Here is a 19,848-nt window from a genome sequence, read left to right on the forward strand (position 1 = left end):
CAGGAGGCTGTGTGCGTCAATGGCATTCTTACCCAATGCTCTGTCAGGGGCCCCATTAATTCTCTTGGCATGTAAAACAATTGAATTACCCCCCCTTAAAAAATGACAAAACGCAGTCTCATGTGATGCGATACGGGTGATAGAATGAATACACAGTATAAATGTATTTTCAGAGTTACTAGTATAAAATATTTGAGTTTTGCACTGTAATTTGTTGCACAGGAGGATATGGAGGTGTATTACATTGTGTGACATACTGCTTGCGGAGAGATGACCTACTTTTAATATGAAGAGCTGTTCTAGGGCTCATTTATTTCGGTGGAAAATGTGTACACGTGTCTGTTCGGTGCATATATTGTGATTCATTCGCTAATAAGAGGATTTTAAAATCGAGTGATTATCGAATGAGTGCGTGGGTAACAAATAGTGACTAAAAATCTGCATATTTGCACATGGACAGACCCCCATCCACCATCGAAAAACGAGGCCAAATTTGGACCCGCATTCTCACTTGGGGAAGATGTAGAAAGCCTTGTAGTGGAGAGAAATAAGCTTCTAACCAGTGAGCTCAGCCATGTTACAGGTGGGAATTGATCATGTAATAAATGAAACTTGTTTTGAAATATCACATTGTGCAGAGTTGCACGGAACTGCGGACTCTCAAAGCAGCCTTTTGGGTTTCATTTGTCAGTGTATTAAAGAGGACCACCGACCAATGAGCTCGCTCATTACGGCTCCTGACGGATACCGACAGCCACCTCATTCATGGTCAGGTGCCGAATGGGCGGAACCACTGAGAAATATAACCGCTTGTGAATGGGGTGCGTACAGAGAACGGTGGCACATTTGTGTAATCCGCTCAGAGCACACACCTGTGGCTGTACACACTCACACTTGTCTGTTGAATCCATCTCTTCAGCCCTAGTAGGTGCAAAATCTATCAGCAGCTGTGATTGTGCTGGATTCAGGTAACCTGACTTGCAGGTAATAACGGACAATGGCAAATAACAGAGCTTTTTTACATATATATATATATATATATATATATATATATATATATATATATATATATATATATATATATATATATATATATATATATATATACTGTACGTCACATGTTGGGAGTTTGAGCGAGATCCAGTTGCTCATCTCCTTTTCTTTGCAGATGGCCGTTTTCGCTGGTATCCGGTCGACGGATCCACTCTAAGTCAAACCCATCTAGGATAGTCGACCGCGTCTAGATCGAGTGAATCGGAAGTTAGACGCCAGCGTTAGAGCGATGGGAGTGTGGTCGCCAGTCACATGGTCCACACAAGTTTTTCACGTTTTTTTTCTTTTTTTTGGTGCCGAATGTTACAGGTCGACTTGGTTCATACTTTATTATTCAAGTGGACATAGAGTGAGATTATAATAGCCTGCCTGGCATAGCGAGGGGACAGTGCACATATACAGTGTGCACGGCGACCCTTGTGACATTCGGCAGCAAAAAAAAAACGTGAAAAATTCATGTGGCCACATTGCATGGTGATGGCAGAAGCGGTTATCATGCAGCACACAGCATCAAACCTTCATGGCGACCATCAGTCTCAGCACTCGGCCAGTACACGCAAGCCGTTGGACCCCCTCTCCTCCAGGCGCCACACAACTGCGCCAGTCCTCCAACCAGCGACAGCTGTACTCCGCTCCTCTTTCGGATTTCAATAGCTGTTCAGGGAATGAACGGGAAAATAGGACTGTTTATTTTTCCTTGTATGAGGCCAAGTTATTAATTCTACCTACTGTTCGGCTCCCCATTTTCCAGCCCGTTCACCGACGCTTCCAGCAGCATTGGAAGGGCAGGGGCTTAGGGAAGTCATTCCCCGCCGCAGAGCGCCTTGGAAACGGGACTGCCACACTTCATCATTTTGGCTACAGCAGCATATGAGTAATTGCCAGATTCGCTCCCCACTGTGCCGCAGCGCCTCTGTGAGCAGATTGCTGGCCGGATTCCGTCCATCGTCGAGGATTCCGTGCCGGTAAATGCTGCTGCCCAATACACCATTTATATTGTTAGAGGTGTAAGTGGAGACGGGCAGTCTGTACGTGTGATACATCGCAGTGTTACAGATCCCACTGTTACCATGGTAACTGCAGCCAAAGTTCCAGTAACCACATACTCCTGGATTTAAAGGGATTTTTTCGCTTTAAGCATTCGATTTTTAACCCTGATTTGTGCACTACTAGGCACACGGATAAAAACTAGAGCGCTGTTCATCCAGGGCCTGATTCAGGACTTAAGCTGCTGTGTGATGATCGATACACACGGGGCATGCGATGTTTATTTTTAAGCCTCCGAATGTCGGTAGTTTTGCCTATGTAAACGGTAATAATTTAGACATTCCCGTGTATTATTCCACACAGTAAACTGGTTTAATATGGACGAAGGGGGCGTTCATACATTTCAGCCTTTCTATTAGATTTTATAAGAAACCACTAACGTTTTTGTCTTTGTCCAGGACCTTTGTCCAGGACAATTATGGTCATTTGAAAGGGAAAAATAAAACAGTGTTGCAAATGGGTGTGAATCATAGAGTCGACAGTAAACAGGCCGACATTGTCTGTCGACCCAAAAATGTCGAAATGCACAAAGATGAGTTTTTTTCACTGTTTTCTAGGTGTCCGTTTATAGATCCGAGAAATTGGACCCCCCCAATTAGAGTGCTGCGTACCCTCGCTTGACTCATCATGCTTTGGGACACTTTTCCATTCCCAGTCGTAGTTCAAACGAATGATATAGTATGAAAAAATTTTCAAAACTGAAAAAATCCTGAAAAACTGACGACGGTCTTTTCATGTGTCAACAATGACCATATCGAGCAATAGTGGTCGACAGAGTGACTGGCAACCTAATTCTTGTCTACCCAAAGTTGTGAGTCTGAAAGTGTGAAGGGAAATAGGGTGTTGTCCTAGTGGTATTAGATATTCTTTGATAGGCTGTGAATAGAGGTACTACAAGACCCAGCATGCTTTGGCAGATTGCTGATAACTGACGGGAGGGGGGGGGGTATGAAAACTTGTAGAGATACATTCTCATTATCTGTTATCATTGTGTTTGTGTGGATAACTCTTGCTCAGTGATACCCCTTTCACACAGAAAAGCTAATTACTGGGTTAAACATTTCTACCCGGTAATTTGCCGTTCAACGCGGGTCCTTTTTTATGTGAAAGGGTCAATCCTGGTCGAGGACCCCGGTATTTTCATCCCGCCTTGTCCCTTTCACACAGAAGACCTACCCATACTAAAGTGGCAAATTACAATCCAAAATCTACCATTATAGACTTTGGATTGTGGGAGGACACCGGAGTACCCGGAGGAAACCCACCCAAGCACAGGGAGAATATACAAACTCCGCACAGTGGGAATGGAACCCATGACCTCGGTGCTGTGAGGCAGTAATGCTAACCACTACACCATCCGTACTGCTAAATCTATCTATCTATCTATCTATCTATCTATCTATCTATCTATCTATCTATCTATCTATCTATCTATCCTGATAAGTAGCTTCCCTGCCAATATTACACGGTGCCGGCCAGACTGTATATCAGTCCCACCTTATAGATGGCATCTTGTGTAGAACTGTACACAGGTAATATCCTATTACGTTACTGTTCTGAAGTCCAACCTGTCCTTATCAGGTGAGAACATGGGGACATAAGCCCCATATAAATAGACCACTCCCAGCCACCTATTACCCAGATTAAGGGCTACCCTAAAGCAAATACTTGGAGGTGTCTAATTAGTTTGAAGAGCAAAATAATCAGCAGATAAAGCTAATGATCCCTTGACTGGCCCTAGTATGGTTCTAGTATTGACCCTTCACAGATCCTATCTCCCTCCCCCTCCCTCTATTGACTGGTTTGCACAAGTGACTCGCACTGATAGCATCAGATATTCCGCCTCCCTCACTTCACATGTAAAATATGTGGGATTAGTGACTGAATGAACCCAGGGAAGGATGTTGTGTAAATAACTTTACACAACGTCTTTCCCTGGGTTCATTCAGTCACTAATCGTGTGGTTCTGTGACCCTGCTCCTAGCCACTCTAATCCCAGTGTGGGCTCATGGCGAGGATACGAGGAAAGAGTCTGCAGATATATATCACAACCACAGCAGGATCATTACACCAATAACCACGATAACTGCAGTAAACGTCAAAAAGAAAGCTTGTTAGCTGTAACTAATGAGCGGGTGATAGACACAGGGTATAGGCCCCCCATACATTAGGCCGACTTGTCTTAAGGACGAGTCGGCCCTGATTTTCCCTGATCTCCCCCGGAACTCAGGGATTGCGGATGTGATTTTTCACATGTAACCCGGATTGGCTGACCTCTCAGCCAATCAGCGGCCGCCCGGTATTTTGAATAGGATTTTTTCTATTCTCCCGCGGGGAAATATGCTGAAGCGTTCTAAGCGATTCTAGATCGCTCAGTACGCTCAGCAAGATCGCTCAGCACACAGAGATGTGTCAGCGCTGTTTGCTGAGCGATCTGTCAGGGCCAGCGTTCTCCGGAAGGAACACTGGCCCTGACCGGCGATATTACTAGATTTATCCAGGAGCTGATTGGCCGGTGATAAAGTACCAGGCACTTTATCACTTCTCCATTACCACTGCTTCATACATCTATCCCTCATTTCCTAATGCCTTTCCGAATGCCCGCCCCCTGCCGCACGAATCCCTGCATTTGTATGAAAGGGGATATGTACGCTTACACATCCCCACACACGCGGCCACACGGAGGAAATGTCATTCAATGGTCACTCTTCAAATGATTTTTTCCTCCGTTCAGAGATGGCCGAAAAGGGGGCGGGCGTTGAGGTCATGTGATGTCAAGGATTCCCACACCTGCCTCTGCAGGGGGACCCCCAGTGTTCACTTTTTCCTCATCCTCGCCTGCCCCTGCGAGTGAGCCGTTTGCTTCCGGGGACGAATTCGGACCTGAGTGATCAGCTCTGAATTGGCCCCCGATTTAGCATCGGTTGCCCTTTTATGTTACACAGAGGAACAAACAGTTAAAACAAGCTTTCACGTTGGCAGTCCTGACATTCCCTATCCCTATTTAGCCCCGGACTACGTGTGAGCGTGGTGCCCACGTCCAGCCAGTGGTGTTACAGGGTAACGCCGTTTTCGCTTATCACAGCACAGTATTGTGTGGGTGCACCAGGAATCCAGCATTCCCGGCCTGATGTTCCTGGCATCCCCCCACTCTCAGCGTGTGTGTGTTTTATGGGCTGGTTTGAGTGGTGGAAAATATTCGCTTTGAGCTGCAGACTCTCCAAGTAGGTTTTATCCAAACATATTAAAGCAGGGGTTCCCAATCTTTTTTGAATCACGGCACCCTAGAGTATCAGAATTTTTTTCACGGCACCCCTAGGCCCCCCAAAAATTAATTCAATTTGGTTTATATGTGATTCTTAGGGTTAGTTATGTGGGTTAGGGCAGGATTTGCTTCTGTTTGTAACATTCTATGATTGGCAGCCACCAGCACTGGTCTTGCTCATAATTAATTAACCATAAATAATTTGAGTTGGTCCTTAACCACCAACCCAGGGCACCCCTGCATGTGTTCCGAGGCACCCCAGGGAGCCACGGCACACAGTTTGGGAACCACTGTATTAAAGTAATGCAATAGTGTTGTCTTCTATTTACTCTGCATTGCTTCGCAGGAGAAACAGTTTAAAAACACAAACTGGGATTCATACCACATGTGAACTGATGCTGTAAGTCAATGAATATGAAATACTAATGAGCAGCCCGTCAGAAGGATGGAACAACATAACAGTAATGTCTGCGACGGTGGCCGAATGCTTAAAAGTCTATCTTGTCTTTACTGACCGTGGAAAAAGCATCCGATGGAGTCCTGAATCAAATTTTTTCTCCTCCTTGTAGGTGCGCAGATGTGTAAGCAGACTCATCTGCTTGCGTGCTGTGGAGGGGGGACGTTCAGCGGGGGTGGGGTGGTGTTTACCTGCCTGCTAGACAGCGAATATACGCAGTCTAGTGAGCAGGTCTGAATGAGGCCCACAGTGAGGAAAAGTGATTGGGTTTAGTTAGGGGGTGAGTTGGCACAGGCTAGGTAAATATTTATCTTACAGAATCAGGGGTAATAATTGATAAGGAACTACATAAGAGATGGCTGCTCAGGGGAAACCTGATTGGCAATTGCTGGTTGGTGGTACACCCAAAGAAAGTTCAGAACATACACTGAAAGGAATAGTCTAGGAAGAAAGACTAAAGGGAACCGGTAAGGTGTTTTGGGGCACTCTTATAAAGTAATCATATAGATGAACGATTGTTAAATGATAATAAATAAAATATAACTTTTAATGGTAAACTTTACTAAAATTGGTTGCGTTTAGAACTAATGTAGACACACCTTGTGAATAACTTTAAAGTCTACGTATAAATGTATCCTGGCGATTTTCGGCTAATCACTTTCGGATAATTTTTGTGAAAAAATAATTTAGACAATGTTTGCCAAATAACCTTATTTATATATAATCTGGTAATTAGTGGATGGCAAACATTTATAACACTGGACACATCCCACCACCACTAGGTCTTACACTGTGTTGTCGGCGCAGTTGAATCGGACAATGAGAGAATAGGGAGAAAATGAATAAAAGGATGTTGCAACTGCACCCTTACGGTAGTGGCAGACGTACTGTCCCAGTTGCTAGATACAGCACCGGATATTCCCTATTGGTCTCCCATATAGGTACTGATCCAGCCTCTCACTGCTTAGTTGCTGAGTTCGGGTGGGTATCAGGCAATCCAGTGAAGTATGGCTGTATATCCCTGTCTGGTTATTTGTCACACCTATTCACTGGTGTATCTATAACCATCCATTTAACCCTACTCATCCCTCCGTCCGTCTGGCACCAGCAGCACAGCGGAAGAATTAGGGGGAAAATGGCTGCCGGTGTCCTCGGAAACGTGGCGTGGGCACCATGTTCCCGGAGACCTGCACATGTGCAGTAGACTAGCACAATGCCCAAGTCTACTGCGCCCCCGGGGGGGGGGGGAATTAACCAGAATAACCCCCCATGTGTGTATCACTGCCTGTCTCTGCCCCCCTTCCTCTTGTGTGTAGGTTGCATCCAGTAACATCTGTAAATCTTATTTATATTTTTCAGTTTGCTGTGTTCAATGGTTGGTGCTAAACTGGACTGACAGCTTGTACATGCTGAGTGGATTAGCAGGGTCTGTCCGTCACCCGTGTCTCTGGGAGAATATCAGGATTTGTTTATGGCCTCCCAATTCCTCCGGTTTTTCCACCACCCGGCCGGTACGTAAAACATTTAACATAAAATCCACATGAATGCTGCTGAAAGATGCATATTTGTATGTGATCATATACACCCTATATAATCCCATCGTCTGTCTACGGCGATATAGGAATTGGACCACTGCTCGGAACCAACCTATTATTGAGCTATAAACAGGAACCTCGTGGTTCTAAGCTATGCTCTATATAAAGAGAACTTAGGTTGTGCGCTGGCTTGTTACATAGAGCCTTGCCCAGTGTGACGCTCTAAAGCAGGCATGTCCAAACTGTGGCCCTCCAGCTATTGCGAAACTACACATCCCAGCATGCCTTGCCATAGTTTTAGCATTTAGCAAAACTTTGGCAAGGCATGATGGGACTTGTAGTTTCACAACAGTTTGGACATGCCTGGCCGCATGCACATTGGAGTAATAACCTATAAGGACACCATACCTTCCAAGTGTCCCGGTTACAGCGGAACAGTCCTGCTATTTTTGGAGACAGTCCATCTAGCACATGGCAGTGTCCTGTGGGTAGGGGCGAGGGGGGAGCCAGAGATCACCGCTGCTATGAACAGGGGAGCATCTACTTGATAACTCCGCCCTCCTTTTTGGCGAAGCCATGTCTTTGGTGTGCCAGATCCCAATTGTAGTCTGACAAAAGTTGGGAGGATTGTGCCACAATTTACAGGTCAGAGGTCATGCTGCTCAGGCCGCACAGCCGCACCTCCTGTCCGCCTCATACTCTACCGCTCCGCTTGGCTCCCACCCAGCTCCCAGCCACATTGCGTGCCTGCTTGGCTCTCTTTCGCACCGCTAGGCTAACGACACCCCCCCCCCCCCCCCCCCCCCCACCCGGCTCATGGCCTCACCTGTCCATGTAAGTAAATTTGAAAGGCCGTTTTTTTAATTAGGGAATCCCGAGATTTAGCATTTTTCAATCCAGATTCCCGGGATTGACTTCCAAAATTACATGCATGTGCCGGGCTTATTAGCAGGAGCGGTAGGTTGGAACTCGGCACCTCTTTTGTGCCTTCCCTACAACCACATTGGAGTGAAGTCTATACCAGGCCCTCACCCGGGACATAATCTCTATTAAGAGAGTCCCTTTTAGAACTTGTGAAATTCCATAGATTTCTGCGTGTGAAAATCCAGCATGTGGGGTGGCAAAGTGTCCAGCCCTAAGCGGATTGGAACCGGAGATTTACATTTCTCATCAGCTTTTATGCATTTTCCACATTGCTATGTGTAGTGTTTAGCAGTCAGGAGCCAGGGTACAAAAGCCAGCAACTTCTCCAGCCTCCGTCTGGCTATTCAGCATTCCCGTAGATTTGTGTCAGGCAGCTGCCGATGGGGCAAAAAACGATTTTCAGGTTAATTGTCCCTTTAAAACATCCTTGGTCCAGATTGAGAGATTGTAGTCGCGATGTAGACAGAGCGTGCTGGAACTGCAAGGTAACGCAAGTGTAGCAGCTGCCCGCAAGTGTCCAGAGACACCCACCGAGGCCATCGCAACTTCCTCAGCAACTCGCCTCTTTAAAGAGAACCTGCACTGGTCAAATCCAGACAGCGATGTGTTAATGTCTGACACAATTTAAGGCTTTTCGTGTTAAAACCCACCAGGCGTGGTCGGACCCTCCCCCTTAACCCGTCCGTAGATCTTGCTCCTGACACCAAACTGTGTGTTACCGTTGCACTTTTTAGAGAACTCTGCAGAAAAAATTATAATCGTTAGTTTGCTATTTTTGTTTCCGTAACAAAGTTGGTGATTTGTATCACTATGTACTGAGCTTCCTCAAGCTTAATATAACTAAAGTTTTGCAACAGCTTAACTGGAAAAGTATCCAACTGAGAAGCTGCAATACAGGGAAATTAGGGCACAGATAATGTATACATAGGGTGTGATTCAGCTTGGATCACATATGATAATTTGCTCGGAGCAGAAATGCAACGCCAGGAGGCGGGGGCATACCGCCCCCTGCCTGCATACCGCCCTGTGACTGCATACTGCCCCCTGCCTGCATACCGCCCCCTGCCTGCATACCTCCCCCCTGCCTGCATACCTCCCCCTGCCTGCATACCGCCCCCTGCCTGCAAACCGCCCCCTGCCTGCATACCTCCCCCTGCCTGCATACCTCCCCCTGTCTGCATACCGCCCCCATGCCTGCATACCGCCCCCTGCCTGCATACCTCCCCCTGCCTGCATACCTCCCCCTGCCTGCATACCTCCCCCTGCCTGCATACCTCCCCCTGCCTGCATACCGCTCCCCTGCCTGCATACCACCCCCTGCCTGCATACCGCCCCCCCTGCCTGCATACCTCCCCCTGCCTGCATACCTCCCCCTGTCTGCATACCGCCCCCATGCCTGCATACCGCCCCCTGCCTGCATACCTCCCCCTGCCTGCATACCTCCCCCTGCCTGCATACCCTCCCCCTGCCTGCATACCGCTCCCTGCCTGCATACACCCCCTGCCTGCATACCGCCCCCCCTGCCTGCATACCTCCCCCTGCCTGCATACCTCCCCCTGTCTGCATACCGCCCCCATGCCTGCATACCGCCCCCTGCCTGCATACCTCCCCCTGCCTGCATACCTCCCCCTGCCCCCTGCCTGCATACCTCCCCCTGCCTGCATACCTCCCCCTGCCTGCATACCGCTCCCTGCCTGCATACCACCCCTGCCTGCATACTGCTCCCTGCCTGCATACCACCCCCTGCCTGCATACTGCTCCCTGCCTGCATACCACCCCCTGCCTGCATACCGCCTCCTGCCTGCATACCGCCCCCTGCCTGCATACCGCCCCCTGCCTCCATACCACCCCCCTGCCTCCATACCACCCCCCTGCCTCCATACCGCCCCCATGCCTGCATACCGTCCCGTGCCTGCATACCTCCCCCTGCCTGCATACCGCTCCATGCCTGCATACCGCCCCATGCCTGCATACTATCCCCTGCCTGCATACCGCCCCATGCCTGCATACCGCCCCCTGCCTGCATACCGCCCTCTGCCTGCATACCGCCCCATGCCTCCATACCACCCCCCTGCCTCCATACCGCCCCCATGCCTGCATACCGCCCCCATGCCTGCATACCTCCCCTGCCTGCATACCACCCCCTGCCTGCATACCGCCCCCTGCCTGCATACCGCCCCCATGCCTGCATACCACCCCCTGCCTGCATACCGCCCCATGCCTGCATACCGCCCCATGCCTGCATACCTCCCCCTGCCTGCATACCGCCCCATGCCTGCATACCACCCCTGCCTGCATACCGCCCCATGGCTGCATACCGCCCCCTGCCTGCATACCGCCCCCTGCCTGCATACCGCCCCATGCCTCCATACCGCCCCCTGCCTCCATACCGCCCCCATGCCTGCATACCGCCCCCATGCCTGCATACCTCCCCCTGCCTGCATACCGCCCCTGGCTGCATAGCTCCCCCTGCCTGCATACCTCCCCCTGTCTGCATACCGTCCCCTGCCTGCATACTGCCCCATGGCTGCATACCTCCCCCTGCCTGCATACCTCCCCTGCCTGCATACCGCCCCATGGCTGCATAGCTCCCCCTGCCTGCATACCTCCCCCTGCCTGCATACCGTCCCCTGCCTGCATACTGCCCCATGGCTGCATACCTCCCCTGCCTGCATACCTCCCCCTGCCTGCATACTGCCCCCTGCCTGCATACCGCCCCCTGCCTGCCGGATTAAGTCTAACCTTACTCATGCTGCCTGTCACAGCCCGGCTTGTGAGGCCAAGAAACTGCGTCCTGCGTGCATTCCTTGGCCTGCCCACTCCTTGGAAAATGCCATCCACCCCAGCACGCCCCACAAACACCTCTGGCTGTCAATCAGACAGAGGCATTCGATGTTCTGTGCTGTGATTGCAGGATCCGTCCCTCGCACGTGCAGAGGCCATAATAGGATATAATGCGGATTGGATAGTTTATGCCATCTGACCTTGAATTAGCCCAATAGAACCAACTTTGTGCAGTATTCTAGGGTGCAAAATTGAGTTGACGTCAATAGGTTTACAGTGGAAAAAGTCCCGCATGTTCAAGGCTGACAGTGGAAAACGGTTGACACGAGGAAAAGGTGGACACTAAAGGCCCATACACACTGGTCGACTTTGAGCTGAAAGTTGCTCGAAACAGCGGCTTTCCAATGGCTGGTTATACCAGCAGATGAGCGGCTTTGAGGACGGCTTTGCATAGCGCTGTGTGCGCGGAGGGGGTGTGAACAGGAGGGAACCTGCAGTGCGCATGTGTAGATCGGACTTCCTCCGGGGAGTGGGGACACAGCAGAATGCCACAGTCGCATGAGATGCGACCGTGTCAGGGAAAGAACGTCCGCATACGGCCGTGTACTATATGATCGCACCAGCTGAGTTACTTTGCGGTACTGACACATACATGTGTTGACATGGCGGTAGCCTTCAATCAGCCGTTTATGACATTCGAACATTCAGTAATGTGAGTACTACTGTATTATTTATGGGGCCAAAGGGCTTGGTTTAGATTGTGTTCAAAGGCCAAAGCTAGACCATAAAGCAGCAGCGCTGCACTGACGTCCCACCCTCGGGAGAGCAGTGTGTGGGGGTATGGGGCATTGCATAGACAGACAAGTACAAGCACACGTTTCCCGTGTGTGGAGGGTGTCCTCAGGTGCTCACAATGGCGGTGTTCAGCAACAGAAGCCCATTTTACAGGTCTGACTGATGCTTCCCAACTGTGACATGAACAGCCAGCAGCTGTCCCAGTCAGAATGCAGGCTGCATTACACAGCGCTGATCTGTAAAGGAGGAATGCACTTGCCATTCCTGTACTAGGGCTTGGGGCTGTCCATAAACAGCTGTGTGTCTCTGATGCCGGCCTTACCTAGCACTTTCCTGTGTTCTACGACTGCCTGCGGCAACACCTGGCCTGCGAGTTAAAGGGAAAGTCTGCCCTGTGCAGGTAACCCTATAATCAGCCAAATCGAGAGATTATATGGTGCGCGCCAATAAAACAATTATTACATATAGTATTACCACCCCCCCACCCCCCTACTGACAGTTGAAGTGTTATTAAAAGGTGTTCAAAAAAAGAAGGGTGTTTAAAGGGAAAACCTGTTTCCTTTTAACAAAGGCCATTGTGTACAATATATGGTATGCTTGGAAGGTCAGATGGAATCCGGATGATCCCTCGACCCCCATGTAGTCGACATTGGGGAAATGTTGACACAAGAAAAGTGTCAACATGGCAATGGCCGATACATGCACAATTTTTATTGTTTTTGTTGTTGGAGTGTTTTTGCTTTACGATTAATGTCAGAGTTGCCGACTTTATAATTGTCCTCTCCGGGAGAAGCCTGGAGAGGAGAGTTCCAGCAGTCGCTCAGGGGGGCGGGGCTTAAGTGTGACATCACTAAGCCCCGCCCCCATGATGTCAAACTGCCGAATTCACGGATCTCTGTGGAGGGGACGGGGCCAAAATGACGTGATTGTGTCATTTTAGCTCCGCCCCCTCCTCTGAGACCGAGGATTGTGGCATTTTAATGCCGCAATCCGGGGCGCAGGGGTGTCCCCCTGAATCCGGGAGGGTTGCCCACCCTTCCGGGGGGCCCGGGAGGGGGTCCCATTTTTCGGGAGACTCACGGCCATTCCGGGAGAGTCGGCAACCCTGATTAATGTGGACTTCAATTGGGAATGGTAAAGTTTCCTTCTGCTTGTGTTGACCTTTTTGCAATTTTCAATCTTTTTAAAGTCGACACTTTGCCCATGTCAATCTTGTGCCTTGTTGACCTATTGGGGTCAACTAGATTGTCAGCCTAGACCCTGTTGACCTTTTGATCCACACCCGGTTAGAAAGCACGACAAACATTCCGCTCGTTTGTCGATGGTTGACACATGAAAGGGTCGATGTGTTTTTTTTGGGAATTTTATGCCTTACAGTCCACATGTACTACAACTGGGAATGGCAGTCTGAAGCATGGCGAGCGAATCGCGCCATCCGTGGGTACGCACTACACTGATTGGAGGGTCTATGTCGACAGGTGTGACCTCAGGACCTCCATACAAGGGACCTTGCTGGACATTACTCTGAGAACTGACTGTTCCCATTACGCAGGAAACGCCCACGGTGAGCGCTCAGGATTGACGCACTGTTAATTCTCTTTTTTTTTCCTTATTTTGACCTAGTGCATGTTGACAGTTTGTCGACCCTTTCATCCCCACCTCTTCCTGAAGCCTCTGAAGTTTGCACACCACTAGCCCGGAATTCTACGCGTTTTGTGTTAGAACCTTCAACTCACTCGGGCGCTGGCAGACTCCGTCCATACCAATCATCCTCTGACCCCGGGCTTCAAGGGTCTGTCTTTTGTCATCTGTAAGCGAAAATATTCCACCACATTCTCCTTCCCGTCATATTTAATGGCCTGTTCGCTTTCCCCTCGACTTGCGCCAGGGCTGTTGTAAATCCATTACAGGTCTCTGACAGTTGTTACAACAGAATATATCTATATATAGCTCATAGACGTTCCAGCGGGATCCCTACCAACTCTGTTATATTTGGGGGGGATATTAATGTAAGTTCCTCATTCGGTCGGTGCTGCAGGGCACGGGTTAAATTCGAAAGTATTGCAAAACTGTGTTCAGACAAAGTGACCTGTGGTGGATATGTCAAGTCCCCACCATCCTGCTATTTAACACATCCCATCTTGTATAATGGGTGACTTATCGCTTAACACCAGTAGGAGAAATTCCTGGCTTCTATATCCAGTGGGCTGAGAGTTACTGTGGAAGCTGCTGTTTCCAGCTCATCCCCTTCAGTTTTGTCTGCTCACGGATAGATCGCTCCATCGACTCTGTGACCGATACACGATCACTACAGACCTCCTCAACCTCCATGACAGGTGTCTGTCCCTTTGACGTATAAGCCTGAATTTTGCAGTGACATCATCTATGTGCAGAATAACTGAGCCGAGAACTGGAGCATTAAACGACTGTTAAACAAAAAAACAGAACCCTCTAAAAACAGCGATGTAGTCGCAATTTCCACTTTTTACAATGTTGACAACACAATGTCGGCAGCCAAAGTTGACATTGGTGTCATGTCGATATTGAACACGCTGATGCCGGCGGAATGTCGATAAACGGAAGCATCGCATGATTCCACAGTAGTCATTGTAGGACATAGTAGGTGCAGGCCGTGCCATGTGTGTCAACACTTGAATACCAGGAACTGTGTTGACATTCTAACCATGTCAACAGTTTAAAAAGTCAACATGGCCAATGTTGGCGTGCTCCATGTTGACCTTACCAAGTCGACACGATGAATGTCTACAAATTTATCAAACACCTAAAAATTGTGTATTTCCTTATGAAGGCGACGGATACGCTGCCCTGTGTCGGCTGTCCATGCGTCACCCCCTGTTTATTCCATACTAACAGCTTGGGTAATTTGATAGCAGCATACACGGGCTGATCCGAGTCCGCAAAATACTTCTGAGCGGTTTTCCATTCATCTATCGCAGCCGACCAGCGCTAATGTTCCATCATTACGGTGACTTCGGGCTGCTCGTTATTATAACGTCTCCGCTGCAAGGCGCCGCTACCTTGTAATTCACCTATAAAAATGTTACCGTAAGGACAGACTGTGCTTTTGTGCTCAGAATATTCTAGATGTTCTATCTAAGAGTCATTTCTTCTGCATGGAAATGAATCTGATATATAGTTATTCCTATGCTGCGGCTATGATAATCAGTCGTCTCCTGCTTTTACATTTTATCGCGGAAGCAGAACGGATTCAGTTGAGAATTCGTAAGAACTGACCAAGCCCGAAATATCAGAAAAAGCTTCTAAAACCCTCCGTTATTTAAAATATGGCATTACAGGGATAGCCAAACTATAGCCCTCCAGCTGTTGTGAAACTACAAGTTCCATCATGCCTTGCAAGAGCTGATCCCATGCAAAAAAAGGGGCATGGCCTGGCTCACACAAGGCCACGCCCCAATTTGTAAATGGGTTGTAGCCTAGCACATTTATGCTATATATAAAACCTTCTTGTGACACCTCAGCTTCAAACTAATCAAACTAACAGCACATTTATGCTTTTTATCACCTATATTTTAAATCAGCAGCCCATTTAATGTATTTATAACACGTTGTGACACACTTATTGCATAGTTGCCTACTTCCTGGCTTCCCTCTCCAGGAGAGGGCAGGCAGTTCATTGAGGCAGGGCTGGGCGGAGCCATTGACAGGGCGAGATGTGGGCGGTACGGGTGGTGCATCACCAGTATGGGGGCATGACCAACAAGATTGTGCCTCGTGGCCCCGCCCCTGCCATGCAATGCCGGTATTTCAAGCATTGCACGTGGGGGGCGGGGCTACAGTGACGCAATTCACATAATTTGCTCCCACTGTTGCTGGAGGCTGCCCGGATTCCAGGAGGCTTGCCTACCTTTCTGGGGAGCCGGGAGGTTGACCCAATTTCCATGACCCTCCCAACCATTCCAGTAGGGTAGGCAACCCTGATTTATTGTAATGTTAGCAACCCACTTAAGCACTACAAAACTCCAAATGAGACATTACTGTGATATTCTTGCAGCACTCAATGGCAGGCCAAGCCTGCCGCTGAATCAGTCCCCACCACTGGTGAGTAAATAACTTACAAACCTATGAAAAAAGTTTGTCCAATAGGGTGAAGCACTGGGGAGAGCAGCATAAACACGCCCCTGAGGAGCTGAAATAAAGATGACCACTAAAAGGGTCCTCCCTGGCATCTCCTGTTAATATTTCATACAAGCAAGAGGGCTGGGTTTGCCAAGGTGGGAAAAACCAACCCCAGCCCTTTGCAAGAGCAGTCCAGCTGCATTTACGTGGGGTGGGGGGGGGGGGGGGGTAGGGTGACCAACTCATCCCTTTAATCCGGGACACATATTAATTACACAGGTTCTGTGGCAGTTTAAAACCAGGTGAAATGGAGTCTTGAGGTGTGGCAGTTTAAAACCAGGTGAAAGCCAGCCACAGAACCTGTGTAATTAATATGTGTCCCGGATTAAAGGGATGAGTTGGTCACCCTAGGGGGGGGTTTAGCTGGTGGGAATACCTGACAGTTACCAGCAGAGAGAACTCAGCGGTGTGTCAGCGCGGCGGTGGGCACCTGGAAGAGCTGACAGCCGCTGTCAGAAGAGAATTCATCGGCATGTCATCCAACCTTTCCCTGACTGTCAATCACTTTGTGAATAAATTCCCACTGTGAGCAACATCGGTAATATACTTTGGTGCATGCGCAGCGCAACTGAGACACATTCGCAGCCAAAAGATGATCAACCAGCGTTGGAAATATCAGCATTGCAGATATCTCTGAAGCTGGTTCTGTATCGCCAAAACCGCACCTGTTCCAGGAAGTTATTACACGTCAAATTATATTTACCAGTCAATGATCCTATTATATATCCCCAAACTAGTCATTTAAATGTGACTTTGCACAGTGTTACAATGTAGTAGTATTATTAGGATAGCTTATCTACACTGGAACTAACTTATCTCAGTCCTCAAGACTGTCTCTGACTTCAGATTGACTGCTCAAAAAAAGTCTCTGATGATTGATTGATTGGTTGATAAATCATTCATTCTTCAAAGCTAAACTCTTGTGTACCTCTTGCGACAGACCCAATTTATCAGCGGCGTGCCGAGTCAGCGTTGCTTGTAAGTGCTGTTCCCTTTTTATGGCTAAAAGGTCAGTTTGCTTCCTTCTTCCCTCCGCTCAGTTGCAATATCATTGCTATTGACAATTACACCAAGAGGTCATGACTTAACTTCGGGCTTAAAGTCACCTGTCATTTGCTTCTGTGATAGGTGACACTGTATTTTTAGGATTATTCTGTAAAACTCTTTTTCCTCCTATGGATAACACCTGCCATCTTCTGATTCCGGACCATCGGCCTTATTCTAGTTCACTCTTTCTGACAAAATCCTTCTTAGATGGGCAAAACCATGTGCGCTGCAGGTGGGGCAGATGTAAAATGTGCAGAGAGAATTAGATTTGGGTAAATTATTTTGTTTCTGTGCAGGGTAAACACTGACTGCTTTATTTTAACACTGCAATATAGATCTTACTTTGAAGTAAAATCCCACCCAAATCCAATTTTTTTCTGCACAAGTAACATCTGCCCCACCTGCAGTGCACATGGTTTTGTCCATCTAAGAAGGATTTTGTCAGAAAGAGTGAACTAGAATAACCCCCTTCATCTCTAGCCAGCAGTGGAGGCTCTAGAAGGGGAACTGCAGCACTGTTCAAAATTCAGATACGGGAGCCACACCCACTGCCACCAACTGCCATTCCAAACCGACTCACTGGTAGTTTGTGCTGCAGCCCCACCCCTGGAGCCGCCACTGCTAGCCAGCCTAAAATGCTAGGGTTTTCCATTATGACTGAGTAAAATCAGTGCCCGTACACTTATACAATCTTAAGCGTTTCGACATCGCATTCATTCGCATCTTATAGTGCCTAAAGTGCCCTCTTCCAGCACCCGAAGCCGTATGCCATCTGCGATGCCACATCGGATGCTGAAAGAGGGTAGGTGGTGGAGTAGCGTAGCGCTGTGAAGGAGCACTGGCGGGAGGCAGGGGTCAGCAGCAGTGGCAGAATTTAAAAAAATTGTTTTAAACATTGGCCATCCCTCTGATTGGCTAAGAGAGCTCTCAGCCAATCAGAGGCCTCACTCTCAGCCAGTCAGTGGGCCGCCCAGTGTTTGAAACAGTTTTTTCAAATTCTCCTGCCACCCACCAGCGCTCCTTCACAGCGCTATGCTACTCTGACGGACGTCTGCAACTCTCCCTCCGGCCCCCTCTCGCCAAAAGCGCTCCCACCACCCACCGATTGCATTTGAGCGATCGCATGTGGTAAAAAACACGTGCAGCACATAATCTCTATCAATGTGAGATTCTGCCGGCCCCGCACAGCGCGGTGCATGGTACATAAAATATGCATGCAATCATTTGATTTATCGAACAGATGTCATCGAAATGAAATAATTGTATACAATATCTCATAAGTGCATGGGCTACATTAGTCCCCCCCCCCCCCCCCCCCCCTCATTTTCTGGAATGAAGCAGCAGATAGCACAGACTGGCCCAGGTATGCATTGTATACTGTACTTTACTTAAAAACCGCTTTTACTCTCCATTGAAAAGAATTGGCCCTTTAATGTGTCCCAGGCTATGGCTAGACGAGAGTCCATTGTATACGGTGAAATTATCCTGCAGAATAAGTATTGTCCATGGAAACTTATCCTCATATTTTTCTCTTTTCATGAAAAGAAGTAAAAAAAAAAATTTTCCAAAAAAGACCAAAACGCCACGGGAAACAGCAGCGACTGCTTGGCTTGTGGGAGAGAGACGTTTAAAGGCTCTCAGTCCTGTCATTGCAGAGCAACCGTCTCCTCCCAGCTTACAGCGCAGTGTTGTGAAACCGGGTGCTGAGCCCTTCTGCAGAACCCAGTTTTCCAGGAAAGCTCCGCAGCTACTTCCCTGTCAGATGTTGAACAGCTTCCAAACGCTTGAAAACTGGCAGCTCTGTTCGAAATGTTTTGGCACGCCAGTCTCCAGATGAAACTCAGACTCCATCTCTGAGGTCAATTAAGTTTCTAGCAGACTGTGCATTGCTGGGATTTGTGATGTCAGCCTCCTAGGTCTGTAACTTAGTAGAGAACAAACTGTAAAGTACTGTGCAAAATTGTGTTTTTTTATTCTGTATTTTACTTCGACGGAAAAGAGGAGGACAACGAGAACCTATCATTTATTTAGTAAAAGTATTTGGTGCCAGTTTATTTAAAAGTGCTCTGTAGTCTCCATCTGACCTAGAACATAGAAAATCGGGGTATGCTGTATACGTATGGCCTTACTTAGGTTGGGGGGCGGGCTACGTGGTGTCTCCTGCTCTGTGATTGGCTGTTTTCCTCCCTATGGATATGTGGACTGGACTGTTTGTTTGATTCGGAGGCCTCTGCACTGATTAGGATGAAATGAGGGCAAGGTGGTCCTGTTGGATCCTGGCCAGGTTTCGGGGGGTTTGGTTTCTGGTCAAACCTCCCATTGGTGCACACTGGGAAGAACGTTGAACCAGGGGGATACGGTCACTAGGTCTACAAGCATTAGGTCGACACCACTACATCGACATACATGAAGGTTGACATGACTGAAGGATGACCGTGTCGATAGATTAACAAAAAAAGTGAAAAACCCCATGTCGACCTTTTGACTGTCAACCTTCCCCATGTCGACCCAATGACCCTGTCGACCTAACCCATGTCAACCTTCAGTCATGTCGACCTTCAGTCATGTTGACCTAGCGGTGTTGACCTAATACCTGTCGACCTAGTTCATGTCTATCCAATGATCCGTACCCGAACCGGGAAACCTGTTCTGGACCTTCCACTGGATGGATTTGCATAAAAACTTCACAGAGTTTTAATACAGGATGCCAGAAAACATAGCAGGGACTAGGGATGGCCATCGACCATCGATGATTCAAAGTCATCGATGGTTCATGGCTGATG

The 19,848-nt window shown here is 48.3% G+C and overlaps 1 long non-coding RNA gene across 3 annotated transcripts in view; it reads left to right on the forward strand.

The window, feature by feature from the left end:
- The window catches only part of LOC146005564 (uncharacterized), a 189,534-nt gene that overhangs the window by 20,873 nt on the left and 148,813 nt on the right, over nucleotides 1-19,848 (forward strand). For all 3 annotated transcript variants that reach the window (XR_014444025.1, XR_014444026.1, XR_014444024.1), the window contains one exon: nucleotides 7,182-7,333. This is a non-coding gene — a long non-coding RNA (uncharacterized LOC146005564). The remainder of the gene's footprint in view (nucleotides 1-7,181; nucleotides 7,334-19,848) is intronic.

The sequence above is a fragment of the Crinia signifera genome, chromosome 5 (assembly GCF_055691185.1).
Source record: "Crinia signifera chromosome 5, ASM5569118v1, whole genome shotgun sequence".
In the NCBI taxonomy this organism is placed as follows: domain Eukaryota; kingdom Metazoa; phylum Chordata; class Amphibia; order Anura; family Myobatrachidae; genus Crinia; species Crinia signifera.